Genomic DNA, 20,457 nt, shown 5'->3' with positions numbered 1-20,457 from the left:
AAATAGGATCAGTACAGTATTGTAGGAATCTGTGTTCTATCCACACCCTTGAAGCTTCTTGCTGTTCTCTTCCATCTCAAAGAGCTTGAAAGCTCAATAAACACACAGGAAAGAGATACAGGAATGATTAGAACTATGGAATGGAATTGGTAGGAAGAACAAGATTTTGGCTGAGACACTTAAGTCTGGAAGGCAGCTGAGGGAGGAGGGAGATGATGGATGTATATGAAGTCATAGGCTGCCTAAATGATTATTTGCTATCACGTGTATTAGAAAAAACAGAGAAGCACTCAGATGATCAGGTGGTCAGTCCAAAGCAAACAATATGAAGTCCTTTATCACACAATGCATAATTAAATTGTAGGGCTCATTGCCAGAGGAAGCTGTGGAGGTCAAAGATATAAATGGGCTCAAGAATCCATTAGACAAATGCATGAGAAGAAGCTCCATCAATAGATATTAAAATCAATGATGTGAATGCATCCTCTGCCTGAGGAAGTCCATAAACTTCAGACTGCTTGAAAATGAAAGTTTATACCTGGGAAAAACTTGGGTTTTATCTGTGCTGTTTTGTAAGTCTTTTCCAAAGTACTACTACTGCCCATTGTCAGGTGACAGCAAACTGACACAACGCTGGCTTGATTCACTCTGGGAATGGTCATCTTCAAGGCAATCAGAAATACATGTTTCTGGTTTACCATAGCCAGCAGTTAAATAACTTTCACACCTTAAAATTTCTTTGTTTTCATTACTGCACTCTCCACTCGTCCCAATAAACCACTGGTTTTTCTTCTCTTACATCAGAAATCCATTCAGTTGCATATTTTTGATTTCTACACTTTGATCCTCTGAAGGACTTGCATACATCCCAGGGTGATAAAAACTTTGCTAGTGTCCTTCTAACTCTCCTGAGGTATTAGAGAGCTGTTGTAAAACATGCATCTGTAAAACTCAGAAGGAAAATTTTCAGATGCAGCTAGTGCTCATAAAAACCTTTAGAAATAAATCTCTTTACATTTCACAGACCAGAATATATGTTCAATAAGCATATCCATATTGTAGATGATGTGATATATATTGAATTTTAAGGTGCATTGGGGTTCATGTCAATTTTGGTGGCAAAAGCATTTACGATTTGTTTTTAAACCCTACTCTCTCAAGCTCTTAAATTCCTTATAAGTGTTTTGTTTTGGTTTTGGTTTTGATTGTTTGTTTGTTTGTTTAGTTTTCAGAATGAAAGTTAATAGTCTGGGAAAAATAAAAATTAATTAATTGAAGAATAGCTGATGCCACCCTTGAAAGCCTCATGACTGTGAAGGGCAATTCCTCACAGATGGATTGAGTTTTCCATGCAAAGTACACATAGGCAGAAGAGAGCCCTGAGTTCTTAATCAGGCATCCTCATGGACATTGTGCATGTTTTTCAACGACCTGTATTATAGAGTGAAGAGGTCACCTTGGCCCAACATCATGACAGTTTTGACTGAAAGCAGGTGTTGCTAACATGCTCTGTGCTGAACTCAGAGCTGTCGTGCAATAGCCATGCCAATGAGCACATCAGTTTGACAGGACCCATTAGATACTCCTCAGGTACTTTTACAGCAAAAAAAAAATATTAAGGTGCCCTTGGTCTCCAAAGAAATTTCTGTGGCTCATCCCTTGGATTTTTTAGGCATCCACAGAAAACCAAAAATACTTTCTTTTGTCAGTTTTTCTTTTTGTTGTTGTTTTGGTTTTTTTTAAATAATACTATGGAAAAACCCCTGAACTAAGAGAAGGTATTTCCATTAAAGACTCAACTATTTCAGTTATTTGAAAAAATATCATGAGGAAGAAAATTTCTTGATACATCCTCAAACATGTTAAGTGTATGCAGTTGTGCACAAATACTTAAAATGGATTATGGATCCCCTGACACACACTTTTACAGATAAAACTAGTCTCCAGCTATGCATGGAAGAGCAATTTTAAGATGAAATAATTGCCTGGATATGTACATGGTAATACTTTCTCAAAGGTTGCTACTGCTTTGCAAGTACAGATCAAAATAATTATTCTAAGTGATCTTTAGCTCTTTTGGTTGTTTAGATAGGAGGTCTTTATAAATTCAAAGGCTGTCAGCCCACAGTGTGTCAGGAAACTTGAATTTAAGAGCCCAGCCCTAACATTTACATTCCTCTGTTATGTTTCAGGGTTGGTTGTAGATGTTAAGAATATTGCCTTTGGGACCTCTAAGTGCTTTATATCATAGCCTCAAGCTGTACTTTCTTTTATCTGCTCTTCTTTAATCATCAGAAGTTTTGATTTAAAAGAGAAACAAGCTGGTAAAGGAGCCTATGCATCTTTGCATTTTCCTTACTTCACATCAAGTGTGAGGGTGAGAGAACTGTAAAATGTAGTTAAATAGTCATGCCAGTCTATGAAAGGCTGGAAGTGTTCTATGAATTGGAAAACATGGAAATGTTCTTTGCTTTAAAAATGCATCAGAAGAACTAACACTGTTTTTATTGTACAGGATTTTGAGATGTGAATCTGAACACTGAAACTGTCCTGAATATATTGGGACATCCCCCTATCTGTTGCAGTGGTGCTAAAACTTATTTTCTTTAAATGCAAAATCCAGTGACATTAGAATGCTCTCAGATCTCCTCTTGATCTTGGTAAATATAAAAAAGAAGAAAAAAAGAATGAAATTTTAAAACATATTTTTATTAAAATGATGTTTCAAAATTCCCTCTATCTTTATTGGAAGGCACTGTGAAATAATTAAGTCTGAAAAAAACACTTATGAAATCCAGAGCACACATTTCAACACCTCACTTTATCAAGAGTTTTATAAACAGATTTGGATATGCCTGAAGTACTTTTCTATTGCCTGTAAGCAACAATAAAAAAATTCATATTCATACCCCTTTATTCATATTCATTCAGTGTTTAGTCATGCACTAGAATCTCTAAATTGCCTGGCTTTGTTCATCATCAGCTTTATAAATTGTACCATGCATGCAAGCTGGCTGAAAGGCCCTAACATAATTTTCAACTATATTTGGTATTTTTCTTTCAAAGTTCTCAAATGCTGTGTGTACATATATATTAGACATTGTAAAACTGGGACATCTGAAACCTCAGAGAGGAGAGCAGTTATTAATCTCCATTTAAAAATCCCACTTGAGGAATATGGGGCAAACACTACAGAATTAAATCATTTATCAATGTCAGGCTCTGAGTCCTGGTTATAAGGTTTGCCTGGAAGATAGGGAAGAGAATATTAGCCTCCTAATGCCTAATACTTTGTTGTAACTTCTAGGAAACATAAATTATATTTTCCCATATAGAAAGAATTCTACATTTAACCGTGTTTTAGACAAAATAAATCAATTAGATATCTATTTTACAGTATTTCAGACATCATAATAACCTTAAGTTGGCATGCAGAACTCTTATGTATAGGAAGATGTATTATATATGATTAAATATCAATTAACATTTAACTTGAAGCTGCAGATTGCTAGAACCTGGAAGTTATGGAAGAGCTGACTTTCCCTGGAATGCTGGGTACCACAGAATGCCATTTTGGTCCTTCAGCCAATGGGATATTAATTCCTTGATCACCAGAAAGTTTCTCATTGCTTCCAAACTACTGGCCTGGATTTAAAAAAAAAAAAAAAATTTAAGCTTTCTAAACCTCTTGAAGTTTCAGCAGGTGGACCTCAGGCAGCGTGGGGACTCTGACCCCAGAGCAGAGTAGGACCACAGCAGGAGGGAATGAGAGGCTGGTCCCTCTCACAGCCTTCCCAGGCCTTATTTGCTGCTCAGCACAAGGGGACTGCTCCCTCCTTCAGTGCTTGTGTAAGTACTTGTCCTCTTCTTACTCATTTTCGGTAAATTTAGGGGGAATCACTGAATAGCGTGGTTTGGTCTGTTCTAGTGTTCCCATTCTATGTGCTTCTAACTGTACAGAGATTTGCTATTTCCCTGGATGCATTCAGCAGCAGTTTTAAATCTTAACAGAATCTCCCAGCAGAAGTATCTATAATGAAAATATACTACAATTTGCTGAACTTCAGAACAAATTTCCTTTTTGCTATAGAAATCAATGTCATATTATGCTTTAAAAATTTTTGTGCTTTTTCTTCAATGCATACAATCTAATAACTTGCAGAAAGTTTAAGACCGCATTCTTTAAGACAGTAGCAAATTGAATAAAACACTACTTTGTCAGCCTTTATTCCCACCTTAATATGATCCCTTCAGTGTTAAGTGAAATTGCTACAAGTCCACTGTAATTAATACTAGACTGAAAAAGGAAATGATAAAACTGACAGCTTCTACATTTCAATGTGGTACATTCTAGCATATTTTCCAGTTTCCCTTCTGGAAAGATGAATCTAACTCTTGTAACAGAAATAAATTTTTTCTTCTTTTAGTAATTTCTTTCCAATCTTTTTCCTTTGACACTTATGCACATAATCCACTTTGAAAGATAAGTAAAAAGCAATAATACTCAGAAAAAAAAAATATTTTCCTAAGTAACAACTCCCCATTTTTCTGCTAAACTAAGAGGATTTCATGAAATGATGGGCCAGATTGTGCCTTGCACAGACAGGCATACTCTGGAGGTTATGGCAAGCTGCACAGCCCCCCGGGAGCTCTGCAGCTCCATCGGACATGGCAGACGTGCCAGATGCCGCACCTTTCTCAGGCATGCACCCTGTCCTTTTCTAGGGGTCCGGCCAGTGTGGAAGGTGGCTAGGTTTTATTTTCCCATCTTGGAGGATGGTTGATAGGCCAGGAATGGGAGTGCAATTCTGGCAGAGTGCTCAGTGACACGCACAACCGCCTTGGAAGAGTGCGGGAGCAGACACAGAGGTGTGCCTGTGCCCCCACACACACACCCACACCTCACATGGTGTAGTCACCCTACCTGTCCCAAGGGCTGGCTAGCATTAGGCCAGACTTTCCCTTGGGAAATATCTCTTGTGGATACTTATGAATTAATAAAAGTGCTTGAGATTCCCATGAGGAGGAAGGGAATTGCTTGAGCACTCTGGCCATTTCTGCATAGGAAGCCAGAATGAGCAAACAAGGAGCTGGTGATATCCCAAGTTAAAGAAAATTTGATGCAAATCTCTGTTTCGTATGTGCAGCTCAGAGAGACAGAAAGAGCTAAAATACTTGCATAAGTCCAAACTTCAGGAAAGACAACACGGAGGAGACTGCATGATGGAATAGCATGAGTTCAGGAGTAATTTTGCTAAAAAACTCAATGGATTGAAAAATTTACTTTGTTTTTTCTTTAGAAATACTCACACTGTACTGTGGTACTGGACAGCAGCCTCTAGCAACCACCATAAATAATTTGGTTAGCCTGAACTCCGGGGAACTCCAATAATCCTTGAAGTTCTTGATGTACCATCTGATACAGGAGTAATATTCCTTAGAGTATTCTGATAATTTTGAGTAAATTTCTTAGATAAGAGAAAACCTTTATAACATGGGCAGCATGGGATATTTTAGGGGGGTTATTTCATATATTCATTAGCAGAAGTCAGAAGATTTTACTAAAAAAAAGCATTCATCTAACATCTAGGACAGACAGCCTTACAAGAACAGATGGGCTAATGCTCAGTGCACCCTCAGCAAGGTGGTCACATCTTTCTCAGTGACACTCCTGAAGGCCACAATGAGTTCTCCCTTGAGCTTTCTCTTCTTCAGGCTGAACAGCCCCAACTCTTCCAGCCTGTCTTCACAGCAGAGGAGGTCCAGCCCTGTGATTATCTTTGTAGCCTCCTCTCCATCTGCTCTAAGAGGTCCATGTCCTTCCTGTGCTGGGACCCCAGAGCTGGATGTAGCACTGCAGGTGGGGTCTCACCAGAGCAAAGCAGAGCAGAGGGGTAGAGTCCCCTCCCTTGCCCTGCTGCCCACGCTGCTCTGGATGCAGCCCAGGGTATGATTGGCTTTCTGGACTACAAGTGCACATTGCTGGGTCATGTCCAGCCTCTCATCCGCCAGCATCCACAAGTCCTTTTTAGCAGGGCTGGAGTATCAAAGCTGCTTTTGATCCTCTCATTCCACAACCCTTATTATTGTTACCAGGGGTTGCCTTGACCCAGGTGCATCACCTTACACTTAGCCTTGTTGAAGCTCATTAGGATTCCATGGACCCACTCCTCAAACTGTCCAGCTCCCTCTGGATGGTATCCCATCCTTTAGGAGTATCACTGAGAAAGATGTGACCACATTGCTGAGGGTACACTGAGTATTAACTCATCTGTTCTTGTAAAGATTCTTATATATTTCCATGTGTAGATGTGCACAGTTCTACACCCAAGTTTGCTTTTTGTCCTCTCCTCCCATCCTGCTCTTCTAGGTAGCTATGTCCTGTTACTACTAATGAAAATATGTACTGCTGCTATTAAAGAGCATTTAGTTCATGGCAAGTGACATTTTTACTAGAAGGATCTAAAATAGGGAGTAGATAATTCAATTTCCAGCTAGGAAAAAGAATAATAAATAAATAATGCTGAAGCCATCTTTTTGTTCCTCCCTAATGGGAGGGTAATCATTAATCTTTTAGCCACTGGGGAAATACATTTAAGGAAAAATTGGGAAGATGATAACAATTAAAAGTCAGCCTGATATGAAATTACCCACATTAGTAAAGTTACTAATACTATGGAGTGCCTACATGCAATAGAGAGAATGACAGAGAAAGCTGTCATTATTTATGTAGGCATCTGAAGGCCTAGCAGCAATGTCTGCTTTCTTATTTGTTTGTTTTTTTAAAGATAGGAAATCTTCTGAATGATTCAGGCTGTTTATATAATATGGAGCACTGTTCAGGTTTTCATGCTGTCACTTGGGTCTGGCCTTCCAAACACACTCAAATCTCTCCATGCATCCCAATGGAAACAGTTACACAGCAAAACTTACAGCATCAAGCTCCTTTCCACACTTAATTCCTGTCTTTAAAATGTAAACCTGTATGCAGTCATAACTGGGTTAAACAAGCCACAATTGCACAGTTGCTGCTGGCCACCACAGATTCTCTTAAGTTAAAGCATCTTATTATAACCTCGCTTGTGGTGCTGCTCGCAGCTCTACGTTACAGCTGGTGCTGAGGTACTGGCTGATGGTACATTCTTTCTTCATTCAGGTTTTTCCCTGGTGTCACTCTGACCTTTTCAAAGTACATTCTGTGATATGAAAGATGACAGTGATCTCTCCTTGACCTTAATCTCTTTCCCTGACACCAAGAAACAGACATCAGTGTTTCAATTTGGTTTTGATTACAAGCATCAGGGTGCTGTGCCAGGAAGATGAGAGTTTTATGTTTAACTCCAAGTACAGCCAGGTTACAATCATTTTCTAGCACTGAATTCTGTGTATTAGCACAGTCTCTGCTGAAGTTCTGCTTGTTGCAATTGTGTTCATCTCATACTTTTCAATAGTAGCATTATTTCAGTGGCCACTGTTTTCAGGGGAGACAGTGGTAGGAGACTTTTTCCAATGAGCTCATCAGCAGCTAAAGAAAAAGGACATTTCTGACTTCTCTTTCATGAAGGAACCCACATGAAAATTCACATTCAAATAATCCCTATTCCATTTACTTCACCATGTTTTCTATTATCTAGGCGCCTCTGAAGGTGTAGATATGCTCAACAGCAAACACTAAGCAAAAGATACTAAATGAAATTTAGGCCATCAGATTCTGTCAGACAACAGTGCAAAGGGTGATGTACTTTTGGCAAAGTTTTACTGAGCAGCAAAGCTGCCATGATCACAACACACTAAGATTTCTTCACTGAAATCTGTTTTACAGTCATCCTTTTTATATGCAAACTATTTTTAAAATGTTTTCAATGTGAGACATTAGATGTTTAATTCATAAGTGACTAGAGTTAAAAGCCATCCCCAACAATAATTCTGCATCTATTGTTTGTGTCCTGCTCATAGCTTGTAGTGAGTGCCCTTTGTTGAGTGAAAAGTAAAAACCTAAAATGTTGCAAATATGTTTCTACTGAGTTAATCATTCCTATAACTTTGCATGTGGGCTCAGTTGCCAAAAATTCACAAGCCTGGAGTGAATTATGTGTGTAGATCATAAGATAAGGGCCTATAAAGAAACATTTATGGAAATAATTTGCTCCAAAATATTTGCTCGTGCAGGTTTTCAGTATAAGTTGCAAGAAAAAACTTATTTTAAGATCTAGATTTAAATATCCTTATAGTACATTGTTTTATGCAGTTTATTCTTTTTATATCAAATAGATCTTAAATATCACAAATAATAACACCAAGTAAATGTCTAGAAATGTGTAGGGCTAGATTACAACAAAACATGCTTCTTTATTAGTACACTGAGGGGCTGTAAGTATTAGGCAGTGGATGATTTCCTGTTATATCAAGACTACTGCAAATACCACGATTCTAATTTGATACGTCCTAATTTTAAATATAGCACCACCAAATGGGGTGCAGATCAGACTAACAAATATATGCATACCCTGTCTTGGCAGAACATAGATTTTTCTTCTGTATAGAAAAGTAAGTGCGACTCAAAACTATACTCAAAAACACCCATTGGGGGACTGCTGCACTAACACCTCGTATACACAAGTACAAAATAGAGAATTCCAGAATAGCAGAATGGTTGTGGTTGGAAAATACCTCTGGAAATGGTCTACTCCAAGCCCTCTTCTAAAGCAGGTCCACCTAATGCGTGTTGTACAATACAGGCAGGTTTTGACTATCTCCACAGAAGGAGACTCTACAATGTGGGAAAGCTGTTTGAGTGTTCTGTCACCCTCAAAGTAAAGACTTTTTTCTCATACTGAGAGTGAAAGTGTCTGGACCCATCCTTTTGGCACCCAGCCTTAAGATATTTGTATGCATCAATAAGATAGCCTCTCATTTTTTCTGCAGGCTAAACAGTCCCAGATCCCTCAGCCTTTCCTCACAAGAGAGATGATCCATTCCCTAATCATCTTCATAGCCCTCCACTGGACTGTCTCAAGTAGTTCCTTATATTTCTTGAATGGGGAAGTCCAGAACTGGACAGAGTAGTCCCAGTGCTGCTTCACTAGGACTGAATAGAGGGAGAGGATCACCTTCCTTGACCTGCAGGCCTTGCTATTCCTAATGCACCCCAGGACACCAATGACCTTCTTGTCCCCAAGGACACACTTCTGGCTCATGGACAGCTTGCTGTCCACCTTGATCCCTAGGTTCTTCTCTGCAGAGCTGCTTTCCAGCAGGTCAGCCCCCAGCCTGTGCTGCAGATCAGGGTTGTTCTTCCCCAAGTACAGGACCCTGCATTTGCCTTTCTTGGACTTCATTAGGTTCCTCTCTGCCCAACTCTCCAGCCTGTCCAAGTCTCACTGACTGGCAGCAGAGCCTTCTGGTGTGTCAGCCATTCCTCCCCATCTTGTACCATCAGCAAACTTGCTTGAGGGCACGCTCCATCCCTTCATCCAGGTCATTTTTGGATAAGTTGAATGAGAATGGTCCCAGTGATGACCTCTGGGGAACACTGCTTGCTGCAGGTCCACAAACAGACTCTGTGTCACTGGTCACAGCCCTCTGAGCTCCGTCCCACATGCAGCTCTCGAACTGTGTGCTCCTCTCACTGTGTGCTCACTCCCACTGGGCACTCATCTAACCCACATTTCCTGAGCTTACCTGTGAGAATCTTATGGGAGACAACTCCAACAGCCTTGCTGAAGGCAAGGGAGACAACAGGCACTTCTTTCCCCTCATCTACCCAGCCAGAATGATAATACAGATCTCTGAGCAATGTAATTGTAAAGGGACATTTGGCAGCTTGTTTTGAGGACTGCACATGCTTTTAACAGATGTGATAGCAATGCTTTAATAAGCAGTTAAATGGCAGGATAAACATGCTCAGACTACTCTAACAAAGTTTCAAGTGTTAGCATTCCACTGTGTACAGTGGCCTTCATTGTTTTTCTTGCTACTTGCAACAGCAGAAATTTATTTCTTAAGAGAGGAGCCCTTTAGGGGAATTTTATTTGTGTACAAAGAGAAAGGCTCTGTATTGTGCAGGTCACCTACCTTGAAACTAATCTGAGAACTCAGAAAAATTCAATATAGGAATGGGAATATAATGGTGTGATCAAAACAGCCATTAAAAAAACCCCATTAGATTAGTTTTTCCTGTTTTTCAGACAGAAATAATTGCACATGAAGAATGATACATGTGCATAGTCACAATGTTATCTTTTGAGTAAAGCATCCCTTCGGTCTTATGGCAGGGGGCAGGTTACTACACCTAAATATGTGCCTGTACAGAAGACAATTGCCTCAGAAGAACATTATGATGTCTGCCAAAATCAAGAGCTTTAAAGCTGAAGAACACTAGAATGTAAATGGATGATAAAATCCTAACTGTACTTTCCTGTAAATCAGTATTAAGATTTTCTTGAAATCTGTTTTTACCTCCCTTTTTCCCCCGAAGGAACCCTTTATCATTCATTACACAGAATAAGTGGGTACTGATTACACAGTACCTACTGAATAAACAGCTACTTAGAAAAGTAATCTTCACCAGCCAGTTAGCAGTGCCTTATTTACTGCACACCCAAAGCCTGCTGTAAATACAGAATTATTCATTTTTTCATGGTCTTTTCTGGGCCACTCATCACTGTAGTATTTGCATGCCTCAAGAACACAGATGAATTTATCGCTGCCGAAAGATAGGAAACCATTATTATTATTCCCATTTTACAGCTGAAGAGATAGGGACTCGCCTGGAGCTACACAGTGAATTAGTGGCAGAGTAAGGATTAAAATTCATGGCTTGCAACCCTGTGCACTTTAGTGGAGATTGCACTGCCTTGCAGTCTGAAGTGCTGAGAAACCATGGCTCTCACCAACTTTGTCTACCATTTCAAGTGCTCCATAAGCCTTGGGCAGTCCAAGCTGGTCACCCATAAAATAAGACATACAGTTAAAGGTCAGCTGCCAAAATCTTGGAGTTGTCTTCACATTGAGACTAATACTTCAGCCCAGTGCTTACAAAAGTGCTCACCCGTGCCTTAGATCACAGATCAGGAAGTTATAAAACCAGGTGGTTCCAGGGTGGGTAATTTTCTTTTCCATGATGTAGATGCTGGAACTCAAAAGGCTGTGATAAAAGCACCCTAATCTGATGTCAAAAAATGGCATTTCATGATGAAACACAGTAAAGAGTGAAAAACTAACTGTCAGGCTCTCCTGATTTCAGCAAATGTAGAATTAATTTCTTCTCAGTAGCTGTTACTGTTTTGTATTTGGAATGAGAATGATATTGATAGAACACTGATATTTTGTTGTTTTTTTTTTTGTTAAGTTGTTTATATCCTAAGTCAGGGGCATTTTCTTTGTCTCATTCTCTGCCAGAGAGGAAGTACACAAAAGAAACTGGAAGGGAGCATAGCTGGGACAGATGGCCCAAACTGAACAAAGGAATATTCCGTACCACACAATGTTATGCCTGGCATATAAACGGGGGGAGTTACCCTGAATGGGGGCTGACCTGGGTTTGGGAAGGGGACTTAAATCATGACAGGCCTTTTTCACACCCAGTGTGAGGCACAAAGGGCTGAGATAAGGACAGATCCAACCAGAGTGTGTTAAAAGAAACATGACACAGCTCTAATTTCCCTTTTCTTGGATTCTTCCTGAAACTCATTCTCTCCTCCTGTCTTGGACATACCCAGCATGCTGCCACAGCACTCCCCACACAAAAAGCATCTGATTAACATTTGATGGCTCTTGTTTTGTTCTTTTTAGTAATCTGGGAAAACACCAGTAGATCAAACTGCAACCACTCTAGTGGTCATGATTTATTTAAGTTACTATTTTCTGTTTGAAGATGCTCTTTGATCCTTTTCAGTGCAACCGAGATGCTGTGCTCATTGACCATTCCCACTTTTTGCCTGCTAAAATTAACATGGGTGTTAGCTCCTTGCATCCACAAGTGATCTGTTGAGACAAGCAGGTAAAGTTTCTTGCAGACAGTTGACCAGCAGTCTGTGATCCATTCAAAGTATATAGCCCCACATTAATCCACTAGTTTTCAGCTGCTGCAGGTGATAGGCATAGTGATAAACCCAGTTTATCTTACTTAAGCAAGCAGTCTTCTTTCTCAGAAATATGCAGCCCGTGGAGTTGTTGTGGACTTTAAGAAAGGACCAGACACAACAGATATGAAGCCCTGTTCCTCCAGTTCATATGCCTGGTTCCTTCCTTCAAAAACTACAGCACAAGCTGTCAAGAAAAACACTCTGCACCTAGGAATGAAACTGAATCTGCAGCATCCTAAATATGTTGAACACTCAATCACCTCTGTAAAACTGGAACTGTCTAAGAGGAGAGAACAAGGAAAATTCATAAAAAATTCCCAATGCCCCAAAAGAAAATGTTTGCCCACAGCAAAGAATTAATTTGACTTTCTCACAGCACAAGTGAATATCTAAAGCATGGGTTATATGATGGCTCCTCACAGCTGTTATTAAGTTTTTCTGCAATTATAGCCTCCTCTTCCATCCCACTGATGTTTTCAGAAATATTAATACCAAAATGCTTATTAACTCTGCTGTTTTAATCTACTTTTTTCCATTGACTAATACAAACTGGCAAATTTGAGGCTGCACTGCAGTTGTTTTGTGAGCAAGCCACCTGCATTTTTGATTGAATAAGTTTGTGATAAAATGAAAAAAAATTGCCCCTCTTTAATATTTGTGCCAAATCTCATTCTTCAGATTCAAACAAACTCTCAATGACTGAGTCATAATTACTGGGTCACACTCCAGGCATAACCTCAGCTGATGTATGAGTTTAGTTCTGCTGCCCTTTACTTTGCCAATTTATACTGCATGAAAATCTGGCTTATTGACTGATATATGCTACTATTTTTATCTTTCTGAATTTTACTGCACTGGGACTGATAAAATATTTTCCTACAAAGCTGCAGGACTGGCTTCACCTGCATTGGTGTGATATATTTTAATGGTTGCTATAGTTCAATCACTAATATTTAACATCCTGTAAATATTTTGAAATAATCAATATCTTTTCCAAAACAAGGCACTGTCAAGGTAATTTCCTTTTTTTTTTTTTTTTTTAACCAGCTCTGTTCAATTTCAGTAAAAGCTAATTCTAGATAAAACAATTTAAAAACTCATTTTTCTTGAAATTTTATTAATTATAGTACTTGAATCTACACAACAGAAGTCACATTTAATGGGATTCAGAACTGCTGAGAACATTTATTCCCACCTAACCTTTGCCAATAAATTCAGCCTGAAAATCAGTATATTGCAAATCCTAAAATAAATGTAAGTAGTGTCTACAGATTTCCAAATGGTATGCATTAATTTATTTTCCTGTAGCAGCAGATAATTATCGTAATGAATCATGAACAGGGTGACTTGAAAGCTTATGTGAAATTTTACAAAAGTGGATACTAATATTTGTTGGCATCTTTGACAGTTACCTTTATTGATCAGAAACAGAAATAATGAGTTCTGTCAGTATGCCCAGCACACATATAAACAACACAGGGAAATGCAGTAAATACGGAAACTACAGCAGCCAAAAAAAGACCTGGGTTCATCACAACAACTTAAAACATGCTAATTCAGTCTTATCTTAGTATTTACACAGCCAAAACCCAGCTGACAGTTGATATGTACATACATGTATCAATAGACATAAATATGTAGATCTTATAACCTAAATATGAGAGAGAGAGACATACATGCATATGTATGTATAATAGAACTCACAGATTTACTCTGAATGTCAAATAGATTTTGATTCCTCTTGGCTGTATTTAACAAATTTCTAAACTTCAAATACTCTGTTCTTACCTTAACATCAGTAAGTACATTATTTTACTACAGTCCTACATTGTCCATTAAGACACTCACTTTCCATCCATTATGAATATTTGAATATATGCTTAATAAAGAATTTATCAACATTGATCTGTTCCTCTTAGTTCAATGAATTTCTGTGTTGTTCCTTCTAAGATTTGTTCTCTCCTTCCTTTTATGAAGGAATTACACGTACAGTGGTATATGCATAAAGCCTTGAATATTGATGCAGAGCTCACATGCTCCAGTTTAAGCCTGACTAAGATTTCTTTAGGAATCATATGTATGAAGCTGAATTGTGTGGTTATTCTCCACAAAGTACTTTCTTAATTAGATGGGTTTTTGCTCCACTGTTTCATTAAAGGCATGCTCTGTCCTCACAATGAGTGCACCATGCAGCACCTTACAGTAAATTTGCACAAAAATCACGAGGCTGAGGCCTTAAAGATTATGTACAATGCTACCTTAATGACTCATTATTTTTCAGATATAGATATAACTGCTACTGTACTGAGCTAAAATACTAACCAGTAAATTGAACCGTTTTGAAAAAATTAACTAAAGGTATTTGACATAGATAGGGTCATAAAGTTCCGATTCACAGGTTTTCTGAGTTGATGCTCACTTGTGTGCAAAAATCTTGTGTCCACAAAACTTATCTCTGATAAAAGCACAGTGCCAACAGGAGAAGAAACCAGGGGAAGATTCAAGGTGAGATAACAGCAGGCCTTTGTTTATGGGATATAACATTCATGGAAGAGGTGACTTGCTGCAGTTTAAGGATACCCAGAAAAAAGAGCCTGTATTCTTACAACACAAGAGCAAAGCAAAACAGAAAGTCACTGTTTATAGTACTAAGGAAATCTGTGGACTTTGTGATGCAGGAGGGATTTTTGTTAGGCAGCTCCTCTGCTTCCCATATCTAAGACCATGAACCAGGATGTGTTGTAAATCCCTTTGGCTTTCATTATTTGTGTTTCAAGGGCAGACTTTGGTAGGCTGCTGGAACAGGGAGCAGATTTCACATCTGAACCTAGTAAGGATATACAAAAAAAAGCACAGTTCTTCCACAGGAAAAAATATTTGTAGGAGGTTTGACCCTTCACTCTGAGCTTTCATTGCTATCCACTGGTGTGGAGAAAATTCTCTCTTTTCCAAGGCAGAGGCAAAAAGGGCTATCTCAGTGGCAAGCTGAACTGATATAAACAAATGATCAAAACCTGCCTGTGAGCAACATTTCCCCACAAATGCACTGCAAGGGCAGTGTCAGGGCTGATGAAACCCACCATCAGTCCCACAACTGTAGGGAGGAGAGAATGGGTAGGGAACAAGGGAGCTGTAAGGAGTCAAACACCTACATGGATTTGGAGAAAAAGGTGGAACTTTTACATGGCTGCAGAAAGACAGTGATGTCAATATAAGTAACAATCTTTGCTTTAATGCTCTAATCCAAGGGTTAGAGCATTAAAACCTTAAAATGGGCTGAAAAATGTTGGAAATGTTCTCCATTCCTTTGGGTGTGGGAGATATGTCTAGGAAACATTTTGCTTGTCTAATGGGGCAAAGTCTCTAATACAAATAGTCTCTAATACAAAGTCATTACCTTTCTTGACAGACATTTTTCAGAAACAAGGCTGCCAGAACCTGGGGTTCTAGTCTTGGAGTAAGGAACTCTGAAAGGTGCCTGAGTGGTTTTCAGAAACAGTGAATCCTAGGACATTGTATTAATTCACAACAACAGCATTCAGGCACACCCTGAACCTTTGCTCAGCTGTTAATGTATTATGTGGAAATGGTCTGAAGGTTGCCCATAGCAGACAGATGACATGCCAAAGAGAAAATGCAGCCTTTCATTCATTTCTAAACTGAATCCATGCACAAAGTGCCCTGCTCAGGATTAGATTCAGATGATCCTTTGAACCTCCAGATCTGAGAATCACAACAAATAGCACACAGAAGTATCAGTGTTGCTTGTTAAAGGTGTTACTTCTCACAACCAGCTGGAATTTTGCTGGAACACTGCAGGTGGGCATCTGCCTCTCTCTCCCAATGGCGCCACTGATGTCTTCTGTGCTACATAAAAAGGGAACAACTCTATCTGTGAGCAATCCTTCCCTGTGTTACCCTGCCCCCAGCCACATTTCACAAAACTCAGGTAAGTAGTTCCCTATTGCCACTGGGATGCACAGAACAAACCACCAAAACACCAGGTCCTAAAAGCAGCCCTCTCTGCAGCATGGCCCAGCAGACAAGTGGACCGCAGCAAATTGGTCATGCTTTATGGTGTCCATGGCATTACAGGAGACAAAAAAAGGCTATCAATGTCCCTCCTTATCATTAGAAATACATCAAATGCTTCAGAGTCTATCAGACTCTAATGCCTCTCACATCAGCAAGGCTGTTCTCATCATTTCACTACCAGACACAGTTGTGAAATGGTTTGGAGAAATTAGGAGAGACTTTTGCAGGACGGCACAGTTTTCATACTTTACGGGATCACAGGATGGCTGAGGCTGGAGGATGCCTCTGGAGATTACTGAGGTCCAACCTCCTGCTCAAACAGGGTCAGTTACAATGGGTTTCCCAGGATCATTTACCATCAAGTATGGTCTCCACAGACAGAGACTTCACAACTTCTTTAGGCAACCTGTTCCCATGTTTGACCACCCTTAAAGTAAAAACGTGTTTTCTTGTATTCAGATGGAATATCATCTCTTTTAATTTGTGACCACTGTACCTTTTCCTGTCACAGAATCCTTTAGGTTGGAAAAGACTTCAAAGAACATCAAGTCCAAACTTTGACTGATCACCACCTTGTCAATTAGACAATGGCACTAAATGTCACATCCAGTCGCTACTTGAACACCCCCAGGGATAATGACTCCACCACTTCCCTGAGCAGCTCATTCCAATACTCAACAACTCTTTCTGTGAAGAAATTCTTCCTGACGTCCAACCCAAACTTTTCCTGGTGCAGCTTGAAGCCATTTCCTCTCATCCTTTCATTGGCTGTTTGGGAGAAGAGGCTGACCCCTGCTTGGCTACAGCCTCCTTTCATGCAGTTGTAGAGAGCAATAAGGTCTCCCTTGAGCCTCCTTTTCTCCAGGCTAAACAACCCCAGCTCCCTCTTCAGAGGACTTACTGTCAGTCAGTAGCACTAAGCAAAATCTGTCTCCCTCTTCTTCAGCCCCCTGCCCTCAGGTATTTATATCCATGGATAAGTATCCCCCTTAGCTTTTTCTTCTCCTCTCTGGACAATCCCAGCTCTCTCTGCCTCAACTTCATAGAAGAGACACTCCAGTCCTTTAACAGTCTTCTTGGTCCTTTGCTTGACTTTCTCCACCATGTGCATGACTCTTTCTTTCATACTGGGGATCTCGGGGTGTGTCTCACCTGGGCTCAATAGAGTCTTGACTCCAGTCTTTAGAGATACCAGTAAAGAAGGGAGTGAAAACCAGACTTTCACCCTTTGCTCAGATCCAGTCTCTGCACTGAGAGTCACTGAGTCTGTATTAGCTGATGATTAGGGGATCCTTGAATGACTGATGAATTCAGACTGCTCTCTATTGGAAAAGGATTTGTATCACAAAAGTCACTGTTCCAAGTGCTGCCTTTTATGGAATCTTAGCTAAGAGGCCAAAGGTAAAAGACTTCAAGACAACAGGCAGTCCTCACTACCCAGATGATGGAATTGAATTGTTTTGGTAGAGGGAATACCTCTGAAGAGCCTACTCACACCAATTCCCACAGCATGTCACACCTCCACACAACTTCATGAGCTCTCTGTAACTCTTCTGGAAGAAGACATGACTTGACCAATTACAGAGGCACCTTTGGCTACTGGCAAAACAGGCCATTTTCTAACACAGTGAGAGGTTGGTGTGTGTTTCCCAGTGAGCTCCCAAGCATGCACCATGGTAAAAATCACAGCCCAATTTACCTGCACTATTGTATCAGTCCCATGTAGAGGATGATCGACCTCAAATGCATTCTTCATTGCAAATAAGTGACATTGTTTAGTGAAACAGGATGGAGAACTGTCAGAGAGGGACCATGCAAACTTCTCCCAAATTTGAAAGAAAATCACTGTATGGAATAACCATGTTGTATCACCAGCACAGAGAACAATCAACCAAACAAAACATTTCCCTGACCCTAATAGAATGCATCTGATTCACATACTAAATTAAAGGTATCCTATGAAACGTGACAAGGAGGCTGAGGATCCAAACAGGGTGTGAATCACAAGGGAGCGCCTGAACACACAGCGGAGGACGCACAACACCGTAGCCTTCACAGCAGCGACCTCCCTATTGCTGGCAACAACCGCGGTCACAGGCCAAAGCCACTGTCCCGCCGGGATCCAGCCCGCCAACCTGAGCAATCGGCGTTTGCCCGGCCCGGATCGTGTCCCCTCGGCGAGCGCTGCGCGGCCCCCGCCGCTCCCGCCCCCGGTGCCGCCGCTTGCGTGGAGCTGTGCTGCCCTCCGGCGGCGCCGGCAGCGGCGGCAGCGGCAGCAGAGGCAGGAGCGGCAGCCGCCCCTGGCCGCGGTGGCCCGGCCGGGCACAGGGACACGGCGGCAGGAGCGGAGGGCTCCGGTGGCGCCGCGGCACGCCGGCATTGCCCAGCGCGCTGTTCGCCGAGTAAGGCGCCTTCGCGGTGTCCTTGGCCGTGGCAGCGGGTGGAACTGGGCGATCGCTAAAATCCCTTTCCAACCCAAACCGTTCTGCGCCATTCATATTTTCGTCTTCTTTGAGATTTCCTTAAACGTTTTCTCGCTGTTCTGCTCCCCCAGTTCCTAAACGCTCTCTCCCTTTGGTGCTGAGAAGCGGATCTGCAGCATATGGCTTCGCGGAGAAGATGCTGGGAGTCAGAGGAACCGAGACTCAGTTCTGCTCGCCAGGGAGCTGGAGCGGGAGGCCGAAGCACACAGCTCTCACCTGCTTGCGCTCAAGTCTAGGCCAATATTCCTATACATCTCTTGTAAAATTATTTAAAGATCACATATTTTTACAACATCACCTATATAGAGATATAAATAGCTTGTACTATAAATCAAAGCTCTGTAAAAAATGTGATTTAAACACTCCTAGGCATGAACATTATAATGAGAAACTACTGGCGCTTCATACTACTTAACTCAGATATTTTTAAGCACTGGGAAAGCTGTTCTGATAGCAACATTCATTCACAACTTCATATTTATTGAAGTCACTAAGGAACAACGAGGAACAACGTATGTCATTGGCTCTGCATTCAAGATCATAAATCATTGCTGTAAAACGAACACAGCTAAGCACCAGATATAGAGCCATTGAACCACAGCCTGGTTTGGGTTGAAAGGAACCTTTAAAAATCATCTAATCCAATCTCTGATGAGTCTCAAGGGAATGTTGAACAGAGGAATTACAAAGAACTGTCCAAGAAAAATCCTATTCAATTGATACTAGGAAAATGATTCAGTGCCTACATAGAAAATTCTCCCTGGTGCAACATATCTGGTTTTGTTAGGTGGGAAAAAAAGTAAACTGAAATTTCTAAGGACCATTTTTTAACTCAGACAGTGCAGACTGTGAACTAGGCACAAATAGAGCAGCACTCTCTGTGGCAAAGAACTACAGAACCAATATTGATTTCAGTGGAGGGATTAATTCCATAGAGCTTTTATACAGATACAGGAAAAAAACAAGTGCTTCATTGATCCATAACGTTGCCTGAAAGACATGCACTACCTCATTAGATCTGATAATTTAATAACTGAGTTTGGAGTGTTACTTTGAAATACAGTCACAGCAGTGTATACTGAAATCATATATTGTCACGTGTAAGATGCGCATGCTGCAAAACATTGCATTCATCTCAAGGAATCCCCAGGAACTGGGACTATACAGCTCATTTCATCTTTCAAGTAGTTCAAAATGAACCTGCAAGCAGTACATTACATATGTGGCTTGAACATACAGCGAGTGTGATGCTCCCATCATTGAAGCTGTGAAACAATGCATCCATTTTTCAGGAATAGCACCACACAGAATCACAGGGAAACCTCGAAGTTATTGCAGGTCTCGTGGAATATGCAATACTGATGTATAAACTGTGGATGTCTAACACTGAGGATGTAAAAGGAGACTTTATGTTGTGGATATAAACCTACCGCTTCAGCATTTAAGAACTATGATGGTTTAGGTCAGGTCCACTGGAAGAGGTATAGGTAAGATCTGGGTATGTAGGGGTGTGTTTATACATATATACGCTAATACACGTGTGGTGCAACGAGCCTTATACACGGGCAAGCCTCGACCGTGCTGGGTGCTCCTGCCCCACGGTCAGACGACACCTGCACGCTCGGGCTGTGGCAGGGGCTCCCTCTCCCCGAGGACACTCGGTGCCGGCCGGGCTCGCCCGGGACTCTGCCCCGGGGGCGCTCGGTGGGGACTGCTCGAGGGAGCCCAGTGCGGGGAGCTCGGGGAGCCACTGAAGCCTCCCGAGGCTGCGACGGGTCCGGGAGCGGCGCCTTGCCGGGAGGTGCCCCCGGGTGCCCGAGGGCCGGGCGCGCCCCGCACACCGCCCCGCGCTC

Source organism: Onychostruthus taczanowskii, unplaced genomic scaffold (assembly GCF_017590055.1).
Source record: "Onychostruthus taczanowskii isolate IOZ18803 unplaced genomic scaffold, ASM1759005v1 scaffold71, whole genome shotgun sequence".
Classification (NCBI taxonomy): Eukaryota; Metazoa; Chordata; class Aves; order Passeriformes; family Passeridae; genus Onychostruthus; species Onychostruthus taczanowskii.
The sequence above is the reverse complement of the archived record's forward strand: the minus strand, read 5'-3'. Positions refer to the sequence as shown.